Genomic DNA, 24,313 nt, shown 5'->3' with positions numbered 1-24,313 from the left:
AAAATTCAAAAATTAAAATAGGAAACTATTAAATATACAACATGTAATAATGATATTAAAATTCCAGTTAATTTCTATTTAGAAGAATAAAAATTTAGATATAAAAGCGTAATTACCTCTTCGCGTGATGGATGATCGCCTTATTCTCTTGAGAGAAGCACTGACTCTACCCTGTGCCGAAAACGAATATTTAAAATAAAAAAATAAAAATAAGAAGTTAACAACGCGTCCGTATAAATTATAATCGGCGAACAAACACTGATTCTATCTTCGCGTTTGATCATTCTAATTAAAATTTAATTTAAGAGCTGTTGTGCTCTAAAAAAATATTCAAAATACTATAACGAAGCAAACACTGATTCTACTAACCACATTGCACGTGGTCACAAATATTTTTTAAGATTAAAATCCAAAAATCTTCATAAAGATCATCAGCATCTGTGAAATAAAATATGAAATATTGTATTGTAATTTTTTTCTTAAAAATATAACATTCGTTATTTAAAATCGTAATAATAGTAATACAAAATAAAACTATATTTAACTTCAAATATTAATTAAAAAAAATTAAATTTCTAATAAATTTTAATAATAATAAAAGTATGAAATTCTAATGTAAAAGATTAAAATTTAAAAAATGAAAATCTAATGATTCTTCTTACCTCTTCGCGTGGTGGATGATCGCCTTATTCTCTTGAGAGAAGCACTGACTCTACCCTGTGCCGAAAACGAATATTGAGAATAAAAAAAAAAATAAGAAACTCTAATAACGCGTCCGTATATATTATAATCGGCGAACAAACACTGATTCTATCTTCGCGTTTGATTATTCTAATTAAATTTAATAAGAGCTGTTGTGCTCTAAAAAATATTCAAAATACTATGACGAAGCAAACACTGATTCTATTAACCGCATTGCGCGCGGTCACAAATATTTTCTGAAATTAACATTAAATTAGTAGAGGGATGGGGAATAGAAGAAAAAGAAATATCTTTTTGATATTTTTCTTCTTCTTATCGAGCATTTGTTCTGGAAATATTGCCTTTCCATTTTAACTGATCATGAATTACGTATAAAAATGTTACCAATTATTTATTAATATCTGAAATTTAATAAAATATTCATTATCAGATTTTAAAATTTAATTTCCAATGATAAATCATTAAAATTTCTCATAAATTTTTATTCATTTTTCTTTAACTAGAACGTAATTTTATTATGAATTGCTTAACAACAATCTAAATTAAATAATTCAAGAAAACAGAATAAAAATTTATACATACGAAATATAAAATTTTTACCACGAAAGAAAGTCACCAACACGTCCATGGCGTCCATATTGGATTTTTCCCGCCTTCGAGAATATTACCATACGCTATCAATTAAATCTGCGCAGAAGAAAATCAAAACTTCTAAGTAAATGAATAATATGTATAAAATTAGATTATATTAAAGTATCAAAATAAACCAAATCAAATAAAAACTCACGATATAAGCCATCTTGTAATTCGACACTCGAATTATATGAGATACGAACGAGAAACTCAAAATTATTTAATTGTCAAAAAACTACCAATTCTAACAATGTTGAATAAAATACTGAATAAACGTGTATTAATTAACGCACAAATAATAACAAAAGTAGTATAAAAAAAATAATATTAAAATACTGTGCAATAAATAGAACATATATCTCGAGAAAATTTCAAATGTCTAGTCGTCACGAAGAATCAACGAACAATGTCACTTTGCGCTTCGATTTCGCGCATCGAATAACAAGATGGAGAGGGGATACGCTCGACAAGTCGAAACATGTTTGAACACAAATCCAATTTCTCAGAAGTGAAATATCATAAGAAATGTTTCTAGCCTCGAGCAAATTATAAACGATAGACCAAAAAGTAAACAATAAACATATACGCGAGAAGACGCAATATATATACATTCGGAAAAATATGCACTTGAATGATACTTCGACTTCACGAAATGAATACGTAATAAACCGTAAAAAAGTTCTTTTACTTTAATATGACTAAAATGATAAAAATAAAGATCAAGAAATTGTAAAATAAACGTACGTAATACGATTAAAATTATATCATAAAAAAAACCAATATATGATTTCAAATTCTGTCTCGAAATATTCCGATACGGGACACTAATGACGCAATAGACGCAAAATGAACAATCGAAGGAAAAGACACAAAGATACGCAAAGAACTAATTAATTTCGTTTTCACTATACCGAATGGATTATTTGAAAAACTAAATTAACAATAATTGATAAATTTGGTAATAATAAAAGTAAAATAACTTACTGCGTAATCCGAATTCGCGACGACACATCCACTCCGCACAATTTTCAACTGTAGACTGACGACATGCGCAGTGTGATGCGCACTGCGTTGCGCACTCCGATGCGCACTGCGATGCGCACCTATTCGTCCCGCGTTTCGAATTAAGGGATGTTCTGATTGGCTGGCTCTTAATGCTTATTTTTTTCATTCAAAAATCGCGCGAAAAATTGAAATATAATATAATACATAAATTAATTTTTGTTGCTTGTGGAATTGGAATCCTGTAAAGATATACCTATTGGAAAAAAAAAAATTATTAGTAGAATTACTAATTTAACAAGATAATAAATAATTATAATGGAAAGAAGGAATTCAATAAAAAATTAATTAAATTTAAATAAAAGTAAAAACAAAAATAAAAACAGAAAAGAAATTTAACAAAAAACTTAAATAAATTCATAAAAAGTGAAAAATAGAAAGAGAACATAATATAAAACTGAATTTGACAAATTTAATAACCGAATTTAAAATAATCAAAACACAACAATTGAATTTAACTTTAAAATAAATAAATTTAAGGAATTAAATTATATTAAATAAGAGAGAGCAATGTCGATGTAAAAATCAACAAAAGAAAAAGCAGAAAAAAATATTTAACATAATTAATTCTGAAAAAAAACGAGAAAATATATCTAAGATTCAAAGAGGTTAGGAAAGATTGAAATACAAGTAAGATACTTTAAAATGGGATAAACAAAATCTGAACAGAATTAAAATATAAAGAAAAAATAACATTAAAGGTGAATAAATCTAAAAAAAACGTAGAGAATGTAAATAAAATTTGAAACATAAATTAATTTAATTGGAAGAATAAATATATATATATACATATATATATGTAAAAAAATTAATAATAGAGTACATAAATAATGAATAATGAAAAAATTAAAAGAGAATATAACATAAAAAGTTAATTACTATAAAATAAAAAATAAAAAAGAAAGAAAGAAATAAGAGAATAATTTTATATCAAAATTAAAAAAAAATCCAAAACCTAAAACAACAAAGAAAGAATTTAACATAAATGTTTTTGAGTTAGAACAAACATACATAAAAAGAAAATTTAATTATGTTTAAACGTTTTTCTTGATTTAGATAATATTTCTGTTAAATCTTTGTTCTTTATTTCAATTCTTTTAGACTTTTTTAACTTTGAGGTTAAATTCTTCTCCAATATTTTAATTTTCTTTTATTACTTCATGATAGTTAACTTTTATATTATAATCTCTTATTATGTTTTATTCATTATTTACATATTACAATGTAAATGTATATTTTTTATATGTTGCAGCATTATAAGATTTAGTTAATTATTATGTTGCATCATATAAAAGAACTTATTAATATGATATATATAAATAATGACAAAATAAAAAACATAAGAAGAAAATATAACATAAAAAAGTTAACTATAATAAACTATAAAAGGGGTTAAAACATAACTGAAGAACGTTTTAACCTTAAAGTTGAAAAAAAAATTTAAATTTAAATCTAAATCTAAAAATCTAAAAATCTAAAGCATCAAAAATTTAACAAAAGTGTTAATTAAATTAGAAAAACATACATAAAAAAACATTCAACATTGTAAATTTGATAATTTTTTTTTTCAAAATGTTTTTCTTGATTCAATATATATATTTAATATAAATATATATATTAAATATTTATGTTAATATTTGATATGATAATATTTCTGTTAAATCTTTTTATGTTTCAATTCTTTTAAATTTTTTAATTTTCAGATTAAATTCTTCTCCTATTTTTTCAATCTTATTTATCTTATTTATTACTTTATAACAATTAATTCTTATATTATATTCCCTTTTATGTTTTATTATTTATGCATCACAATGATGAATTCTTTATATATTTATATATAAATAATGAATAAATAAATATATATAAACATATAAGAAGAGAATGTAACATAAAAGTTAATTATAATACAATAAAAAAAAGACTGAAATATAACTAAAGAATTTAATTTCAAAGTCAACAAAAATCTAAATCTAAAAAAAAATCTGAAATATAAAAAAAACAAATTTTTGTTGTTGTTGTTTTATATTTCATTTCTTTTAGACTTTTTTTAACTTTGAGGTTAAATTCCTCTCCAATGTTTCAATTTTTTTTATTTTATGGTAATTAACTTTTATATTATACTCTCTTTGTGAGTTTTATTCATTATTTATGTATTACAATGTTAAATTCTTTCTTTATATGTTGCAGCATATGTTGTAAGATTTAACTAATTGTTATATAATTGCAATATGTGAAAGAATTTAATATTGTAATATAAAAGTAATGAATAAATAAATAAATATGCCAACACATAAATATATATAAACACATAAGAAGAAAATGCAACATAAGGATTAATTATTATAAAGTTAAAAAAGATTGAAGCATAGCTGAAGAATTTAATCTCAAAATTACAAAAATCTAAAAAAACTAAAACATCAAAAAAGAATTTAACAACAATAATGTTAATTGAATAAAGAAAGAAAAAAAAAGAAAGCATAAAAAAGAAATTTGATATAACAATTAATGAAATCTAACAAAGCTGCAAGATATAAGAGAAGAATTGAACATTCTAATATACAAAAAGAATAAGAAAAATATGGAAGAATTATTTAATCTAAAATTTAAAGAAATTCAAAGAATGTTAAAACATAAGAAAAAGATTTAATGTAAATATCAATTGAATTAGAAGAGACATATATAAAAAAAAGTAACATAACACTTAATTAAATCTAACTGAACTTGAACAATAAAAATTGTATATTGCAATAAATAAACATAAAAACATAAAAAGAGAATATAACACAAAAATCAACAATTATAAATTAAAAATGATTGAATCACAGGATAAGACTTTTCTCCAAAGAGGACAAGGTAGAGTAAGAATGAAGTATTATTGCCATCTCTTAGTGCTTCTAGAAAAATATTTCTTTAAAAAGATGTTTCTAGCTTGCAAGAGATGGTGCTCATGTTCAATTCTTATCTTATCTCTATTCACCATTTCTATTCATTGCTTATTTCTTATTCTTTTCCACGTGTTTCATTAGTGACATACGTAAAATTAACGTATAAATGAAATACGGACGAGAAATAGATTGACGCGACATCTCATAGGACTTTGTAAAATATGTTCTGAACCGAAAAAAGATTAGAGCTACGCCGTCTAGCGTAGTATACTCTAATTACGTACACAATTATTATCACTCAAAGTCACAAAGAAAAAAAAAGTCTTACACTTTATAATTTTCACAAATTATTTTATTCACAAATGAATTTTCCTTTCATTGTATGTTTGCAAAACGTTCAAACTTTTGATCATTATTAATAATTCAATAAATCGTAACTAATAATCTAACTACAAAATAAAAAAATAATCATTGAAATCGCGTGCGCAGCCAATTAGCTCATCTTATTTGCTATAAAATTTATAATTGTATCAAGGATACGATTATGAAGAATATAGTAAATAATAATGATTTTCCAGGTCTCACCGCGTGGAGGTTGCTGCGAACTGGAGACCCACCCTATCCACGATCCCATCCACCCTCCTTTACGCAAAAATTTATTTAAAATCAATAATAAATAAATCTTCCTTTTGATATAAATTTGCAAAACGTTCAGATCCTTCGATCGTTGTGCAAAACAAACAGCAAAAGGAATTCTAAAGAAACCGGCGCGGAAGACTAAACGTGAAGATAAAATTAAAATTAAAGATTTTCTATCAATATTTTACATTTCCATCGGTAGGAAAATGAAAAATGATCGATAGTAAAAGCGTGCGCAAAAAAAAGAAAAAAAATAAGCAAAATAAGCATCCCAAAAAGCGTTACACCATTTTACCCATCTACAGTGTCTACTTTTCTACAATACACTACTTTATTTAATAAACCCTTGATCGTGCATGCACTTAATTCTAAATACGTTTTCTTTAATCAGTATCATACAATCTTCTGTTCCTGTAACAAGAAATCCTGAAACAAATTTAAATAAAAAATATAACATTAACATTTTACTTATTCTAAAAGTTCTTTTTCGTATTTCCTATCTATATAAGCATTCAAACATTTTGTTTCTAACTCTGCCTATTGAACATCTAACAAATTCTCTTCATATCAACATTCATACTCATTGAAGACACACAATTTTCAAAAAATTTATGAAATGACATGAAACCACAAGAGGAGATCAGTACATACTAATGATGGTTAGTGAACAAAGTCACTAATGCAAAATCAAGTATCAAGTACTTGTTTATAGTGAGGAAATTGAGGAATTAAGGATGGCAAAATGATCATATTGCCTTGAAAAATAGGGAATATTTGTTTGGAAAACGAATCAGAGTGGGAAAAGCGAGGTTGCTTTTTTTAATAATAAAAGAAGAAGAAGAAAAGAACATCGTTTATAAATCCCATTTATCAAAAAGCTAAATGTTTCGTCTATGATCTACCCTCTACCTAATATAAAACGAATTGATGATGATGAAGTAATCCGTACCATTGAAAGCTGAAGAAAATTCCTGAAACAGATTATGAACAGAATTAGTGAACAACAGAATTAGTGAAATAACAACAATAATAAAGGTAATTAATTTATAGCAAATGAGGATCACACATTATTTCGTATCTATTTTTTCTTGTTTATTTTCTTCAATTCATACCTGTAACAAACTCAATTATTGGATTAGTAATTAAAAAATAATTTACATCTAGGAATAAAAAAAATATTAAATAAAAAAAAAAAATCAAATTATCAAAATGTTGTTAAGCAATTCATGATTTTAAATGAAAGATATTCATCGATAAAAAAAACATTTTAAATAAAAACATTTTTTAACAATAAACAAATGCTCTTAATAAGGGGGATGCTGAAAAGAGAAAAACGACAAAAAGGTAACCAGAAGGGTTACCAAAATAATTATCCACTCAATGTAAATCCGAACAAACCGTGAGTGGAATTTTTTTTATTTCGCAACACTAATATATTAAAATCTCAAAAGAAAACGCGAAGAGTGCTTTATTATATTTTTAATGCATTTCTTCATCAATAAAAAAGAAAAAAAAATAAAAAAAAAAAAGATAAAAGATTCGCGAAAACATATACGAAACTCTAATAAATTAATTAATTTATGCACTCATAATTTATTATAAACGCAACACTAATAGCGGAAGATTGCAGCCATAATCAGAGACTGCTGTCGTACAATCACCCTTTGTACAGTCTTTTTGGCTGTAGTAGGTGATTCAGGAACTGGAACGTACTTCCACAGTCCAAGTGGAAGAAATATGGGCAATTTGGGTAAATAGACGCAACACTACTATAAAAAACGCGATATTTCATCAACGCAACACTAATTCTTCAAATGAATTTAATATAAAATTTACTATTATTCTTTAAATTTAAAAAACTACTTTTCATATATCACGATATCATAAATCGTAATTATATTAAAGAATAAAATCAAATTTATATTAAAAAATAATAATAATAAAAAAATAGACTAATTCATAATGAAAATAATTAAAAGCAATCGCGATATTCTTTTCAACGCAACGCTAATAGTAAACGCGATTATCATTTTGTCGCAACTCTAATTCAACCCGTTATTTATCATTCGCAACACTAATGCAAAACCGCGATTTGCCCAAGATGATTGGATGAACGATGGGCCAGCATGCAAATTGGCCAGATACGATACAACAACATATACTACGTATTACTAAAACGAGCACAATGACAAAGTAGTAACAATGACTTCCCATTCTTTGGATCCAGATAAAATTCAAAAATGAGAAATCATTCGTTGCAGCCCTCTTCGTGACAGTTTGTCGGGCCTCTTCGGTCTTCTTTCTTCGGGTGCAATACCCGCTGAAACTTAAATCTAGGCTCGAGATTCACTAATCGCAAACCAAAGAAAAAAGAAAAAAAAAGGACTAAATCGCGTAAGCTAAGTGCACATGGACGACCAACAATCGCAATGATCGTTCTCCGTACATGCACAGAATCTCGAGCGCAACGTTCGTTTCGAAAGCAAATCACGACCGCGACCGCGAAATTCGAAAACTCGACGAGCAAAACCAGAGACGAATGGCATTGTCATCCATTCGTTTCAGCTTCGCTCTCGATTTCTCAAATTTTATTTCCTGAAACAGATTGTCACGCGAAAACGCGCCTACCCGATCGGAGACTGTGACAACCTGCCCGGCCCTACCTACTTATAATTAACAGACACACCAGAAGTATACTACCTATCCTACCTAGCCCTATATTTAAAAAAATTTGGCAAAACAGGCATACCAACACATTCATTCCACGATTCTCACACATAACACTCGGGCGCAAAAGCCTACACTAGGGAAAACGTCCCGGGACGCCTCCGACACCCGAGCTTGGCACACTACTCGCACACTCTAACTTTACGTACCATTTTCCTGAAATCGACTGACGATAGCTAGTGACCATTGCGTGAAACGCGATAAAAACGCGTGTATCTATATTTTAATTGTGAATATTTATGAATACGTAACGTTTTTTAAAATACTAATCACCAGATTAAATGTTACCATTATTGTAACCATTATTATAAACCAAAATTGTACAATTATTGTAATTTGAGATTAAAAATTAATCTTACTATTTATTACTTATTCGCAATATTTAATTGCGAGTGTGATTGCAAATTGTGATTGAACAGTGAAAGAAATAATAATTGGAACGACGCAATTCCACAGCCTAACCATACACACACAATGTGGAAATTACGTCGTGCACGATACACTAACGCATCGTCAGTCGCTAAAAAATTTGTATTAACTTATGAGCTAAGATCATCATACCCATTGCCTCTCTCTCACTCAAGTAACACCTGGGCACGTGAGTGAGTTCCTGGCAATGAACATGGAAAGGGTTAAACCTGAAAATCCTGAGCTAAAAAGATATTAATATATCCATTTTGTATCTAACGGGCTAATATTCTTTGACTTTGCATTATATATTTCAAATTGTATAATTATATAAACTATATTATATATTTCAAATTTTTATTATATTTCAAATTATTTGTGACTCTATTTCATATTTTATTTCATTAATTATTGAACAAATTATTGAATATTAAATTTTTAATATTGAATTAATTAAAAAGGAATTAGAATTCATTGCAATTTAATATAAATATTAATAGAAATATCCTCAGGCGATTCCTTCATCAGAGCATATTTTCAAAATCACAAGAACAATATTCAAAACTTATTGCTCTGATTCTAAAATCTACCTGTCGCGAAATGTCTTCTTACACAAAATTTACTTCATATTTGTACGAATAAAAATTGAAAAATTTACTATCTACCAGTTGTTGTAAATCATATTGAAGTTATATGAAATTATGTGACAATCACAATAATCAAATTGATCAAATAACTTAAAATGTTACTCTGAAGGATTTTGAATTAAAAAATTCAAACTAATTATTGTATTACACTGATAATTATATAATAATAATTATTATATGTTTTGGCATTATTAAAATTACTAAACATTTTATATTAATCAAAAACGCGAAGCGTAAGAAGACCCTAGCCTGAACTAATAAATAAAACACAAAAGAAATAATCGTTACTACTCGCGGATAATTATTATAAATAAATATCCGCGGTCATTGTGCTCGTGCAAAATTCTACGTATACAACCAGTCACTCGTGTCGATTCGGATCTTTCATCCTACGACATGGTTGAGTGACCGGAGGAACCAAAAACCATGCGACTCACCATATGATGCGACGAACGCCTTCACTGTTACCATAGCCCATCAGGTACATCAGGAAGTCATCAGGTAGAAGAAATCTGTGACAAAATATCATAATTAAAAACACGGTTCTGATTACTTGAAAAATTCAAAAATTAAAATAGGAAACTATTAAATATACAACATGTAATAATGATATTAAAATTCCAGTTAATTTCTATTTAGAAGAATAAAAATTTAGATATAAAAGCGTAATTACCTCTTCGCGTGATGGATGATCGCCTTATTCTCTTGAGAGAAGCACTGACTCTACCCTGTGCCGAAAACGAATATTTAAAATAAAAAAAAATAAAAATAAGAAGTTAACAACGCGTCCGTATAAATTATAATCGGCGAACAAACACTGATTCTATCTTCGCGTTTGATCATTCTAATTAAAATTTAATTTAAGAGCTGTTGTGCTCTAAAAAAATATTCAAAATACTATAACGAAGCAAACACTGATTCTACTAACCACATTGCACGTGGTCACAAATATTTTTTAAGATTAAAATCCAAAAATCTTCATAAAGATCATCAGCATCTGTGAAATAAAATATGAAATATTGTATTGTAATTTTTTTCTTAAAAATATAACATTCGTTATTTAAAATCGTAATAATAGTAATACAAAATAAAACTATATTTAACTTCAAATATTAATTAAAAAAAATTAAATTTCTAATAAATTTTAATAATAATAAAAGTATGAAATTCTAATGTAAAAGATTAAAATTTAAAAAATGAAAATCTAATGATTCTTCTTACCTCTTCGCGTGGTGGATGATCGCCTTATTCTCTTGAGAGAAGCACTGACTCTACCCTGTGCCGAAAACGAATATTGAGAATAAAAAAAAAAATAAAAAATAAGAAACTCTAATAACGCGTCCGTATATATTATAATCGGCGAACAAACACTGATTCTATCTTCGCGTTTGATTATTCTAATTAAATTTAATAAGAGCTGTTGTGCTCTAAAAAATATTCAAAATACTATGACGAAGCAAACACTGATTCTATTAACCGCATTGCGCGCGGTCACAAATATTTTCTGAAATTAACATTAAATTAGTAGAGGGATGGGGAATAGAAGAAAAAGAAATATCTTTTTGATATTTTTCTTCTTCTTATCGAGCATTTGTTCTGGAAATATTGCCTTTCCATTTTAACTGATCATGAATTACGTATAAAAATGTTACCAATTATTTATTAATATCTGAAATTTAATAAAATATTCATTATCAGATTTTAAAATTTAATTTCCAATGATAAATCATTAAAATTTCTCATAAATTTTTAATTTTTTCATTTTTCTTTAACTAGAACGTAATTTTATTATGAATTGCTTAACAACAATCTAAATTAAATAATTCAAGAAAACAGAATAAAAATTTATACATACGAAATATAAAATTTTTACCACGAAAGAAAGTCACCAACACGTCCATGGCGTCCATATTGGATTTTTCCCGCCTTCGAGAATATTACCATACGCTATCAATTAAATCTGCGCAGAAGAAAATCAAAACTTCTAAGTAAATGAATAATATGTATAAAATTAGATTATATTAAAGTATCAAAATAAACCAAATCAAATAAAAACTCACGATATAAGCCATCTTGTAATTCGACACTCGAATTATATGAGATACGAACGAGAAACTCAAAATTATTTAATTGTCAAAAAACTACCAATTCTAACAATGTTGAATAAAATACTGAATAAACGTGTATTAATTAACGCACAAATAATAACAAAAGTAGTATAAAAAAAATAATATTAAAATACTGTGCAATAAATAGAACATATATCTCGAGAAAATTTCAAATGTCTAGTCGTCACGAAGAATCAACGAACAATGTCACTTTGCGCTTCGATTTCGCGCATCGAATAACAAGATGGAGAGGGGATACGCTCGACAAGTCGAAACATGTTTGAACACAAATCCAATTTCTCAGAAGTGAAATATCATAAGAAATGTTTCTAGCCTCGAGCAAATTATAAACGATAGACCAAAAAAAGTAAACAATAAACATATACGCGAGAAGACGCAATATATATACATTCGGAAAAATATGCACTTGAATGATACTTCGACTTCACGAAATGAATACGTAATAAACCGTAAAAAAGTTCTTTTACTTTAATATGACTAAAATGATAAAAAATAAAGATCAAGAAATTGTAAAATAAACGTACGTAATACGATTAAAATTATATCATAAAAAAAACCAATATATGATTTCAAATTCTGTCTCGAAATATTCCGATACGGGACACTAATGACGCAATAGACGCAAAATGAACAATCGAAGGAAAAGACACAAAGATACGCAAAGAACTAATTAATTTCGTTTTCACTATACCGAATGGATTATTTGAAAAACTAAATTAACAATAATTGATAAATTTGGTAATAATAAAAGTAAAATAACTTACTGCGTAATCCGAATTCGCGACGACACATCCACTCCGCACAATTTTCAACTGTAGACTGACGACATGCGCAGTGTGATGCGCACTGCGTTGCGCACTCCGATGCGCACTGCGATGCGCACCTATTCGTCCCGCGTTTCGAATTAAGGGATGTTCTGATTGGCTGGCTCTTAATGCTTATTTTTTTCATTCAAAAATCGCGCGAAAAATTGAAATATAATATAATACATAAATTAATTTTTGTTGCTTGTGGAATTGGAATCCTGTAAAGATATACCTATTGGAAAAAAAAAAATTATTAGTAGAATTACTAATTTAACAAGATAATAAATAATTATAATGGAAAGAAGGAATTCAATAAAAAATTAATTAAATTTAAATAAAAGTAAAAACAAAAATAAAAACAGAAAAGAAATTTAACAAAAAACTTAAATAAATTCATAAAAAGTGAAAAATAGAAAGAGAACATAATATAAAACTGAATTTGACAAATTTAATAACCGAATTTAAAATAATCAAAACACAACAATTGAATTTAACTTTAAAATAAATAAATTTAAGGAATTAAATTATATTAAATAAGAGAGAGCAATGTCGATGTAAAAATCAACAAAAGAAAAAGCAGAAAAAAATATTTAACATAATTAATTCTGAAAAAAAACGAGAAAATATATCTAAGATTCAAAGAGGTTAGGAAAGATTGAAATACAAGTAAGATACTTTAAAATGGGATAAACAAAATCTGAACAGAATTAAAATATAAAGAAAAAATAACATTAAAGGTGAATAAATCTAAAAAAAACGTAGAGAATGTAAATAAAATTTGAAACATAAATTAATTTAATTGGAAGAATAAATATATATATATACATATATATATGTAAAAAATTAATAATAGAGTACATAAATAATGAATAATGAAAAAATTAAAAGAGAATATAACATAAAAAGTTAATTACTATAAAATAAAAAATAAAAAAGAAAGAAAGAAATAAGAGAATAATTTTATATCAAAATTAAAAAAAAAAAATCCAAAAACCTAAAACAACAAAGAAAGAATTTAACATAAATGTTTTTGAGTTAGAACAAACATACATAAAAAAGAAAATTTAATTATGTTTAAACGTTTTTCTTGATTTAGATAATATTTCTGTTAAATCTTTGTTCTTTATTTCAATTCTTTTAGACTTTTTTAACTTTGAGGTTAAATTCTTCTCCAATATTTTAATTTTCTTTTATTACTTCATGATAGTTAACTTTTATATTATAATCTCTTATTATGTTTTATTCATTATTTACATATTACAATGTAAATGTATATTTTTTATATGTTGCAGCATTATAAGATTTAGTTAATTATTATGTTGCATCATATAAAAGAACTTATTAATATGATATATATAAATAATGACAAAATAAAAAAACATAAGAAGAAAATATAACATAAAAAAGTTAACTATAATAAACTATAAAAGGGGTTAAAACATAACTGAAGAACGTTTTAACCTTAAAGTTAAAAAAAAATTTAAATTTAAATCTAAATCTAAAAATCTAAAAATCTAAAGCATCAAAAAATTTAACAAAAGTGTTAATTAAATTAGAAAAAACATACATAAAAAAAAACATTCAACATTGTAAATTTGATAATTTTTTTTTTCAAAATGTTTTTCTTGATTCAATATATATATTTAATATAAATATATATATTAAATATTTATGTTAATATTTGATATGATAATATTTCTGTTAAATCTTTTTTTATGTTTCAATTCTTTTAAATTTTTTAATTTTCAGATTAAATTCTTCTCCTATTTTTTTCAATCTTATTTATCTTATTTATTACTTTATAACAATTAATTCTTATATTATATTCCCTTTTTATGTTTTATTATTTATGCATCACAATGATGAATTCTTTATATATTTATATATAAATAATGAATAAATAAATATATATAAACATATAAGAAGAGAATGTAACATAAAAGTTAATTATAATACAATAAAAAAAAGACTGAAATATAACTAAAGAATTTAATTTCAAAGTCAACAAAAATCTAAATCTAAAAAAAAATCTGAAATATAAAAAAAACAAATTTTTGTTGTTGTTGTTTTATATTTCATTTCTTTTAGACTTTTTTTAACTTTGAGGTTAAATTCCTCTCCAATGTTTCAATTTTTTTTATTTTATGGTAATTAACTTTTATATTATACTCTCTTTGTGAGTTTTATTCATTATTTATGTATTACAATGTTAAATTCTTTCTTTATATGTTGCAGCATATGTTGTAAGATTTAACTAATTGTTATATAATTGCAATATGTGAAAGAATTTAATATTGTAATATAAAAGTAATGAATAAATAAATAAATATGCCAACACATAAATATATATAAACACATAAGAAGAAAATGCAACATAAGGATTAATTATTATAAAGTTAAAAAAGATTGAAGCATAGCTGAAGAATTTAATCTCAAAATTACAAAAATCTAAAAAAACTAAAACATCAAAAAAGAATTTAACAACAATAATGTTAATTGAATAAAGAAAGAAAAAAAAAGAAAGCATAAAAAAGAAATTTGATATAACAATTAATGAAATCTAACAAAGCTGCAAGATATAAGAGAAGAATTGAACATTCTAATATACAAAAAGAATAAGAAAAATATGGAAGAATTATTTAATCTAAAATTTAAAGAAATTCAAAGAATGTTAAAACATAAGAAAAAGATTTAATGTAAATATCAATTGAATTAAAAGAGACATATATAAAAAAAAAGTAACATAACACTTAATTAAATCTAACTGAACTTGAACAATAAAAATTGTATATTGCAATAAATAAACATAAAAACATAAAAAGAGAATATAACACAAAAATCAACAATTATAAATTAAAAATGATTGAATCACAGGATAAGACTTTTCTCCAAAGAGGACAAGGTAGAGTAAGAATGAAGTATTATTGCCATCTCTTAGTGCTTCTAGAAAAATATTTCTTTAAAAAGATGTTTCTAGCTTGCAAGAGATGGTGCTCATGTTCAATTCTTATCTTATCTCTATTCACCATTTCTATTCATTGCTTATTTCTTATTCTTTTCCACGTGTTTCATTAGTGACATACGTAAAATTAACGTATAAATGAAATACGGACGAGAAATAGATTGACGCGACATCTCATAGGACTTTGTAAAATATGTTCTGAACCGAAAAAAGATTAGAGCTACGCCGTCTAGCGTAGTATACTCTAATTACGTACACAATTATTATCACTCAAAGTCACAAAGAAAAAAAAAAATCTTACACTTTATAATTTTCACAAATTATTTTATTCACAAATGAATTTTCCTTTCATTGTATGTTTGCAAAACGTTCAAACTTTTGATCATTATTAATAATTCAATAAATCTTAACTAATAATCTAACGAATATCAAAATAAAAAAATAATCATTGAAATCGCGTGCGCAGCCAATTAGCTCATCTTATTTGCTATAAAATTTATAATTGTATCAAGGATACGATTATGAAGAATATAGTAAATAATAATGATTTTCCAGGTCTCACCGCGTGGAGGTTGCTGCGAACTGGAGACCCACCCTATCCACGATCCCATCCACCCTCCTTTACGCAAAAATTTATTTAAAATCAATAATAAATAAATCTTCCTTTTGATATAAATTTGCAAAACGTTCAGATCCTTCGATCGTTGTGCAAAACAAACAGCAAAAGGAATTCTAAAGAAACCGGCGCGGAAGACTAAACGTGAAGATAAAATTAAAATTAAAAGATTTTCTATCAATATTTTACATTTCCATCGGTAGGAAAATGAAAAATGATCGATAGTAAAAAGCGTGCGCAAAAAAAAAAAGAAAAAAAATAAGCAAAATAAGCATCCCAAAAAGCGTTACACCATTTTACCCATCTACAGTGTCTACTTTTCTACAATACACTACTTTATTTAATAAACCCTTGATCGTGCATGCACTTAATTCTAAATACGTTTTCTTTAATCAGTATCATACAATCTTCTGTTCCTGTAACAAGAAATCCTGAAACAAATTTAAATAAAAATATAACATTAACATTTTACTTATTCTAAAAGTTCTTTTTCGTATTTCCTATCTATATAAGCATTCAAACATTTTGTTTCTAACTCTGCCTATTGAACATCTAACAAATTCTCTTCATATCAACATTCATACTCATTGAAGACACACAATTTTCAAAAAATTTATGAAATGACATGAAACCACAAGAGGAGATCAGTACATACTAATGATGGTTAGTGAACAAAGTCACTAATGCAAAATCAAGTATCAAGTACTTGTTTATAGTGAGGAAATTGAGGAATTAAGGATGGCAAAATGATCATATTGCCTTGAAAAATAGGGAATATTTGTTTGGAAAACGAATCAGAGTGGGAAAAGCGAGGTTGCTTTTTTTAATAATAAAAAGAAGAAGAAGAAAAGAACATCGTTTATAAATCCCATTTATCAAAAAGCTAAATGTTTCGTCTACGATCTACCCTCTACCTAATATAAAACGAATTGATGATGATGAAGTAATCCGTACCATTGAAAGCTGAAGAAAATTCCTGAAACAGATTATGAACAGAATTAGTGAACAACAGAATTAGTGAAATAACAACAATAATAAAGGTAATTAATTTATAGCAAATGAGGATCACACATTATTTCGTATCTATTTTTTCTTGTTTATTTTCTTCAATTCATACCTGTAACAAACTCAATTATTGGATTAGTAATTAAAAAATAATTTACATCTAGGAATAAAAAAAATATTAAATAAAAAAAAAAAAAAAATCAAATTATCAAAATGTTGTTAAGCAATTCATGATTTTAAATGAAAGATATTCATCGATAAAAAAAACATTTTAAATAAAAACATTTTTTAACAATAAACAAATGCTCTTAATAAGGGGGATGCTGAAAAGAGAAAAACGACAAAAAGGTAACCAGAAGGGTTACCAAAATAATTATCCACTCAATGTAAATCCGAACAAACCGTGAGTGGAATTTTTTTTATTTCGCAACACTAATATATTAAAATCTCAAAAGAAAACGCGAAGAGTGCTTTATTATATTTTTAATGCATTTCTTCATCAATAAAAAAGAAAAAAAAATAAAAAAAAAAGATAAAAGATTCGCGAAAACATATACGAAACTCTAATAAATTAATTAATTTATGCACTCATAATTTATTATAAACGCAACACTAATAGCGGAAGATTGCAGCCATAATCAGAGACTGCTGTCGTACAATCACCCTTTGTACAGTCTTTTTGGCTGTAGTAGGTGATTCAGGAACTGGAACGTACTTCCACAGTCCAAGTGGAAGAAATATGGGCAATTTGGGTAAATAGACGCAACACTACTATAAAAAACGCGATATTTCATCAACGCAACACTAATTCTTCAAATGAATTTAATATAAAATTTACTATTATTCTTTAAATTTAAAAAACTACTTTTCATATATCACGATATCATAAATCGTAATTATATTAAAGAATAAAATCAAATTTATATTAAAAAAATAATAATAATAAAAAAATAGACTAATTCATAATGAAAATAATTAAAAGCAATCGCGATATTCTTTTCAACGCAACGCTAATAGTAAACGCGATTATCATTTTGTCGCAACTCTAATTCAACCCGTTATTTATCATTCGCAACACTAATGCAAAACCGCGATTTGCCCAAGATGATTGGATGAACGATGGGCCAGCATGCAAATTGGCCAGATACGATACAACAACATATACTACGTATTACTAAAACGAGCACAATGACAAAGTAGTAACAATGACTTCCCATTCTTTGGATCCAGATAAAATTCAAAAAATGAGAAATCATTCGTTGCAGCCCTCTTCGTGACAGTTTGTCGGGCCTCTTCGGTCTTCTTTCTTCGGGTGCAATACCCGCTGAAACTTAAATCTAGGCTCGAGATTCACTAATCGCAAACCAAAGAAAAAAAGAAAAAAAGGACTAAATCGCGTAAGCTAAGTGCACATGGACGACCAACAATCGCAATGATCGTTCTCCGTACATGCACAGAATCTCGAGCGCAACGTTCGTTTCGAAAGCAAATCACGACCGCGACCGCGAAATTCGAAAACTCGACGAGCAAAACCAGAGACGAATGGCATTGTCATCCATTCGTTTCAGCTTCGCTCTCGATTTCTCAAATTTTATTTCCTGAAACAGATTGTCACGCGAAAACGCGCCTACCCGATCGGAGACTGTGACAACCTGCCCGGCCCTACCTACTTATAATTAACAGACACACCAGAAGTATACTACCTATCCTACCTAGCCCTATATTTAAAAAAATTTGGCAAAACAGGCATACCAACACATTCATTCCACGATTCTCACACATAACACTCGGGCGCAAAAGCCTACACTAGGGAAAACGTCCCGGGACGCCTCCGACACCCGAGCTTGGCACACTACTCGCACACTCTAACTTTACGTACCATTTTCCTGAAATCGACTGACGATAGCTAGTGACCATTGCGTGAAACGCGATAAAAACGCGTGTATCTATATTTTAATTGTGAATATTTATGAATACGTAACATTTTTTAAAATACTAATCACCAGATTAAATGTTACCATTATTGTAACCATTATTATAAACCAAAATTGTACAATTATTGTAATTTGAGATTAAAAATTAATCTTACTATTTATTACTTATTCGCAATATTTAATTGCGAGTGTGATTGCAAATTGTGATTGAACAGTGAAAGAAATAATAATTGGAACGACGCAATTCCACAGCCTAACCATACACACACAATGTGGAAATTACGTCGTGCACGATACACTAACGCATCGTCAGTCGCTAAAAATTTGTATTAACTTATGAGCTAAGATCATCATACCCATTGCCTCTCTCTCACTCAAGTAACACCTGGGCACGTGAGTGAGTTCCTGGCAATGAACATGGAAAGGGTTAAACCTGAAAATCCTGAGCTAAAAAGATATTAATATATCCATTTTGTATCTAACGGGCTAATATTCTTTGACTTTGCATTATATATTTCAAATTGTATAATTATATAAACTATATTATATATTTCAAATTTTTATTATATTTCAAATTATTTGTGACTCTATTTCATATTTTATTTCATTAATTATTGAACAAATTATTGAATATTAAATTTTTAATATTGAATTAATTAAAAAGGAATTAGAATTCATTGCAATTTAATATAAATATTAATAGAAATATCCTCAGGCGATTCCTTCATCAGAGCATATTTTCAAAATCACAAGAACAATATTCAAAACTTATTGCTCTGATTCTAAAATCTACCTGTCGCGAAATGTCTTCTTACACAAAATTTACTTCATATTTGTACGAATAAAAATTGAAAAATTTACTATCTACCAGTTGTTGTAAATCATATTGAAGTTATATGAAATTATGTGACAATCACAATAATCAAATTGATCAAATAACTTAAAATGTTACTCTGAAGGATTTTGAATTAAAAAAATTCAAACTAATTATTGTATTACACTGATAATTATATAATAATAATTATTATATGTTTTGGCATTATTAAAATTACTAAACATTTTATATTAATCAAAAACGCGAAGCGTAAGAAGACCCTAGCCTGAACTAATAAATAAAACACAAAAGAAATAATCGTTACTACTCGCGGATAATTATTATAAATAAATATCCGCGGTCATTGTGCTCGTGCAAAATTCTACGTATACAACCAGTCACTCGTGTCGATTCGGATCTTTCATCCTACGACATGGTTGAGTGACCGGAGGAACCAAAAACCATGCGACTCACCATATGATGCGACGAACGCCTTCACTGTTACCATAGCCCATCAGGTACATCAGGAAGTCATCAGGTAGAAGAAATCTGTGACAAAATATCATAATTAAAAACACGGTTCTGATTACTTGAAAAATTCAAAAATTAAAATAGGAAACTATTAAATATACAACATGTAATAATGATATTAAAATTCCAGTTAATTTCTATTTAGAAGAATAAAAATTTAGATATAAAAGCGTAATTACCTCTTCGCGTGATGGATGATCGCCTTATTCTCTTGAGAGAAGCACTGACTCTACCCTGTGCCGAAAACGAATATTTAAAATAAAAAAAAATAAAAATAAGAAGTTAACAACGCGTCCGTATAAATTATAATCGGCGAACAAACACTGATTCTATCTTCGCGTTTGATCATTCTAATTAAAATTTAATTTAAGAGCTGTTGTGCTCTAAAAAATATTCAAAATACTATAACGAAGCAAACACTGATTCTACTAACCACATTGCACGTGGTCACAAATATTTTTTAAGATTAAAATCCAAAAATCTTCATAAAGATCATCAGCATCTGTGAAATAAAATATGAAATATTGTATTGTAATTTTTTCTTAAAAATATAACATTCGTTATTTAAAATCGTAATAATAGTAATACAAAATAAAACTATATTTAACTTCAAATATTAATTAAAAAAAATTAAATTTCTAATAAATTTTAATAATAATAAAAGTATGAAATTCTAATGTAAAAGATTAAAATTTAAAAAATGAAAATCTAATGATTCTTCTTACCTCTTCGCGTGGTGGATGATCGCCTTATTCTCTTGAGAGAAGCACTGACTCTACCCTGTGCCGAAAACGAATATTGAGAATAAAAAAATAAAAATAAGAAACTCTAATAACGCGTCCGTATATATTATAATCGGCGAACAAACACTGATTCTATCTTCGCGTTTGATTATTCTAATTAAATTTAATAAGAGCTGTTGTGCTCTAAAAAATATTCAAAATACTATGACGAAGCAAACACTGATTCTATTAACCGCATTGCGCGCGGTCACAAATATTTTCTGAAATTAACATTAAATTAGTAGAGGGATGGGGAATAGAAGAAAAAGAAATATCTTTTTGATATTTTTCTTCTTCTTATCGAGCATTTGTTCTGGAAATATTGCCTTTCCATTTTAACTGATCATGAATTACGTATAAAAATGTTACCAATTATTTATTAATATCTGAAATTTAATAAAATATTCATTATCAGATTTTAAAATTTAATTTCCAATGATAAATCATTAAAATTTCTCATAAATTTTTAATTTTTTCATTTTTCTTTAACTAGAACGTAATTTTATTATGAATTGCTTAACAACAATCTAAATTAAATAATTCAAGAAAACAGAATAAAAATTTATACATACGAAATATAAAATTTTTACCACGAAAGAAAGTCACCAACACGTCCATGGCGTCCATATTGGATTTTTTCCCGCCTTCGAGAATATTACCATACGCTATCAATTAAATCTGCGCAGAAGAAAATCAAAACTTCTAAGTAAATGAATAATATGTATAAAATTAGATTATATTAAAGTATCAAAATAAACCAAATCAAATAAAAACTCACGATATAAGCCATCTTGTAATTCGACACTCGAATTATATGAGATACGAACGAGAAACTCAAAATTATTTAATTGTCAAAAAACTACCAATTCTAACAATGTTGAATAAAATACTGAATAAACGTGTATTAATTAACGCACAAATAATAACAAAAGTAGTATAAAAAAAATAATATTAAAATACTGTGCAATAAATAGAACATATATCTCGAGAAAATTTCAAATGTCTAGTCGTCACGAAGAATCAACGAACAATGTCACTTTGCGCTTCGATTTCGCGCATCGAATAACAAGATGGAGAGGGGATACGCTCGACAAGTCGAAACATGTTTGAACACAAATCCAATTTCTCAGAAGTGAAATATCATAAGAAATGTTTCTAGCCTCGAGCAAATTATAAACGATAGACCAAAAAAAGTAAACAATAAACATATACGCGAGAAGACGCAATATATATACATTCGGAAAAATATGCACTTGAATGATACTTCGACTTCACGAAATGAATACGTAATAAACCGTAAAAAAGTTCTTTTACTTTAATATGACTAAAATGATAAAAAATAAAGATCAAGAAATTGTAAAATAAACGTACGTAATACGATTAAAATTATATCATAAAAAAAACCAATATATGATTTCAAATTCTGTCTCGAAATATTCCGATACGGGACACTAATGACGCAATAGACGCAAAATGAACAATCGAAGGAAAAGACACAAAGATACGCAAAGAACTAATTAATTTCGTTTTCACTATACCGAATGGATTATTTGAAAAACTAAATTAACAATAATTGATAAATTTGGTAATAATAAAAGTAAAATAACTTACTGCGTAATCCGAATTCGCGACGACACATCCACTCCGCACAATTTTCAACTGTAGACTGACGACATGCGCAGTGTGATGCGCACTGCGTTGCGCACTCCGATGCGCACTGCGATGCGCACCTATTCGTCCCGCGTTTCGAATTAAGGGATGTTCTGATTGGCTGGCTCTTAATGCTTATTTTTTTCATTCAAAAATCGCGCGAAAAATTGAAATATAATATAATACATAAATTAATTTTTGTTGCTTGTGGAATTGGAATCCTGTAAAGATATACCTATTGGAAAAAAAAAAAATTATTAGTAGAATTACTAATTTAACAAGATAATAAATAATTATAATGGAAAGAAGGAATTCAATAAAAAAATTAATTAAATTTAAATAAAAGTAAAAACAAAAATAAAAACAGAAAAGAAATTTAACAAAAAACTTAAATAAATTCATAAAAAGTGAAAAAATAGAAAGAGAACATAATATAAAACTGAATTTGACAAATTTAATAACCGAATTTAAAATAATCAAAACACAACAATTGAATTTAACTTTAAAATAAATAAATTTAAGGAATTAAATTATATTAAATAAGAGAGAGCAATGTCGATGTAAAAATCAACAAAAGAAAAAGCAGAAAAAAATATTTAACATAATTAATTCTGAAAAAAAACGAGAAAATATATCTAAGATTCAAAGAGGTTAGGAAAGATTGAAATACAAGTAAGATACTTTAAAATGGGATAAACAAAATCTGAACAGAATTAAAATATAAAGAAAAAATAACATTAAAGGTGAATAAATCTAAAAAAAACGTAGAGAATGTAAATAAAATTTGAAACATAAATTAATTTAATTGGAAGAATAAATATATATATATACATATATATATGTAAAAAAATTAATAATAGAGTACATAAATAATGAATAATGAAAAAATTAAAAGAGAATATAACATAAAAAGTTAATTACTATAAAATAAAAAATAAAAAAGAAAGAAAGAAATAAGAGAATAATTTTATATCAAAATTAAAAAAAAAAAATCCAAAAACCTAAAACAACAAAGAAAGAATTTAACATAAATGTTTTTGAGTTAGAACAAACATACATAAAAAAGAAAATTTAATTATGTTTAAACGTTTTTCTTGATTTAGATAATATTTCTGTTAAATCTTTGTTCTTTATTTCAATTCTTTTAGACTTTTTTAACTTTGAGGTTAAATTCTTCTCCAATATTTTAATTTTCTTTTATTACTTCATGATAGTTAACTTTTATATTATAATCTCTTATTATGTTTTATTCATTATTTACATATTACAATGTAAATGTATATTTTTTATATGTTGCAGCATTATAAGATTTAGTTAATTATTATGTTGCATCATATAAAAGAACTTATTAATATGATATATATAAATAATGACAAAATAA

General features: G+C 26.5%; 1 long non-coding RNA gene across 3 annotated transcripts; it reads right to left on the bottom strand.

Moving 5' to 3' along the window:
* Positions 1 to 9,850: 9,850 nt before the first annotated feature.
* On the bottom strand, positions 9,851 to 24,019 carry LOC133667314 (uncharacterized). 3 transcript variants are annotated; one of them, XR_009832690.1, is made up of 6 exons: positions 22,894 to 24,019; positions 21,855 to 21,960; positions 17,171 to 17,192; positions 10,925 to 12,870; positions 10,377 to 10,700; positions 9,851 to 10,215 (listed from the first exon to the last, which is right to left on the bottom strand). It is a non-coding gene; the product is annotated as an uncharacterized LOC133667314 (long non-coding RNA). The 3 variants fall into 3 exon arrangements; XR_009832692.1 differs by having other exon boundaries at positions 21,873 to 21,960; XR_009832691.1 differs by lacking the exons at positions 17,171 to 17,192; positions 21,855 to 21,960; positions 22,894 to 24,019 and adding exons at positions 20,444 to 20,518; positions 20,680 to 20,894.
* Between the last annotated feature and the right edge of the window lie 294 nt (positions 24,020 to 24,313).

This window comes from Apis cerana, linkage group LG14 (assembly GCF_029169275.1).
Source record: "Apis cerana isolate GH-2021 linkage group LG14, AcerK_1.0, whole genome shotgun sequence".
NCBI classification, from domain to species: Eukaryota; Metazoa; Arthropoda; class Insecta; order Hymenoptera; family Apidae; genus Apis; species Apis cerana.
Note: the sequence above shows the minus strand (reverse complement) of the source record. Positions and strands in the feature narration are given on the sequence as shown.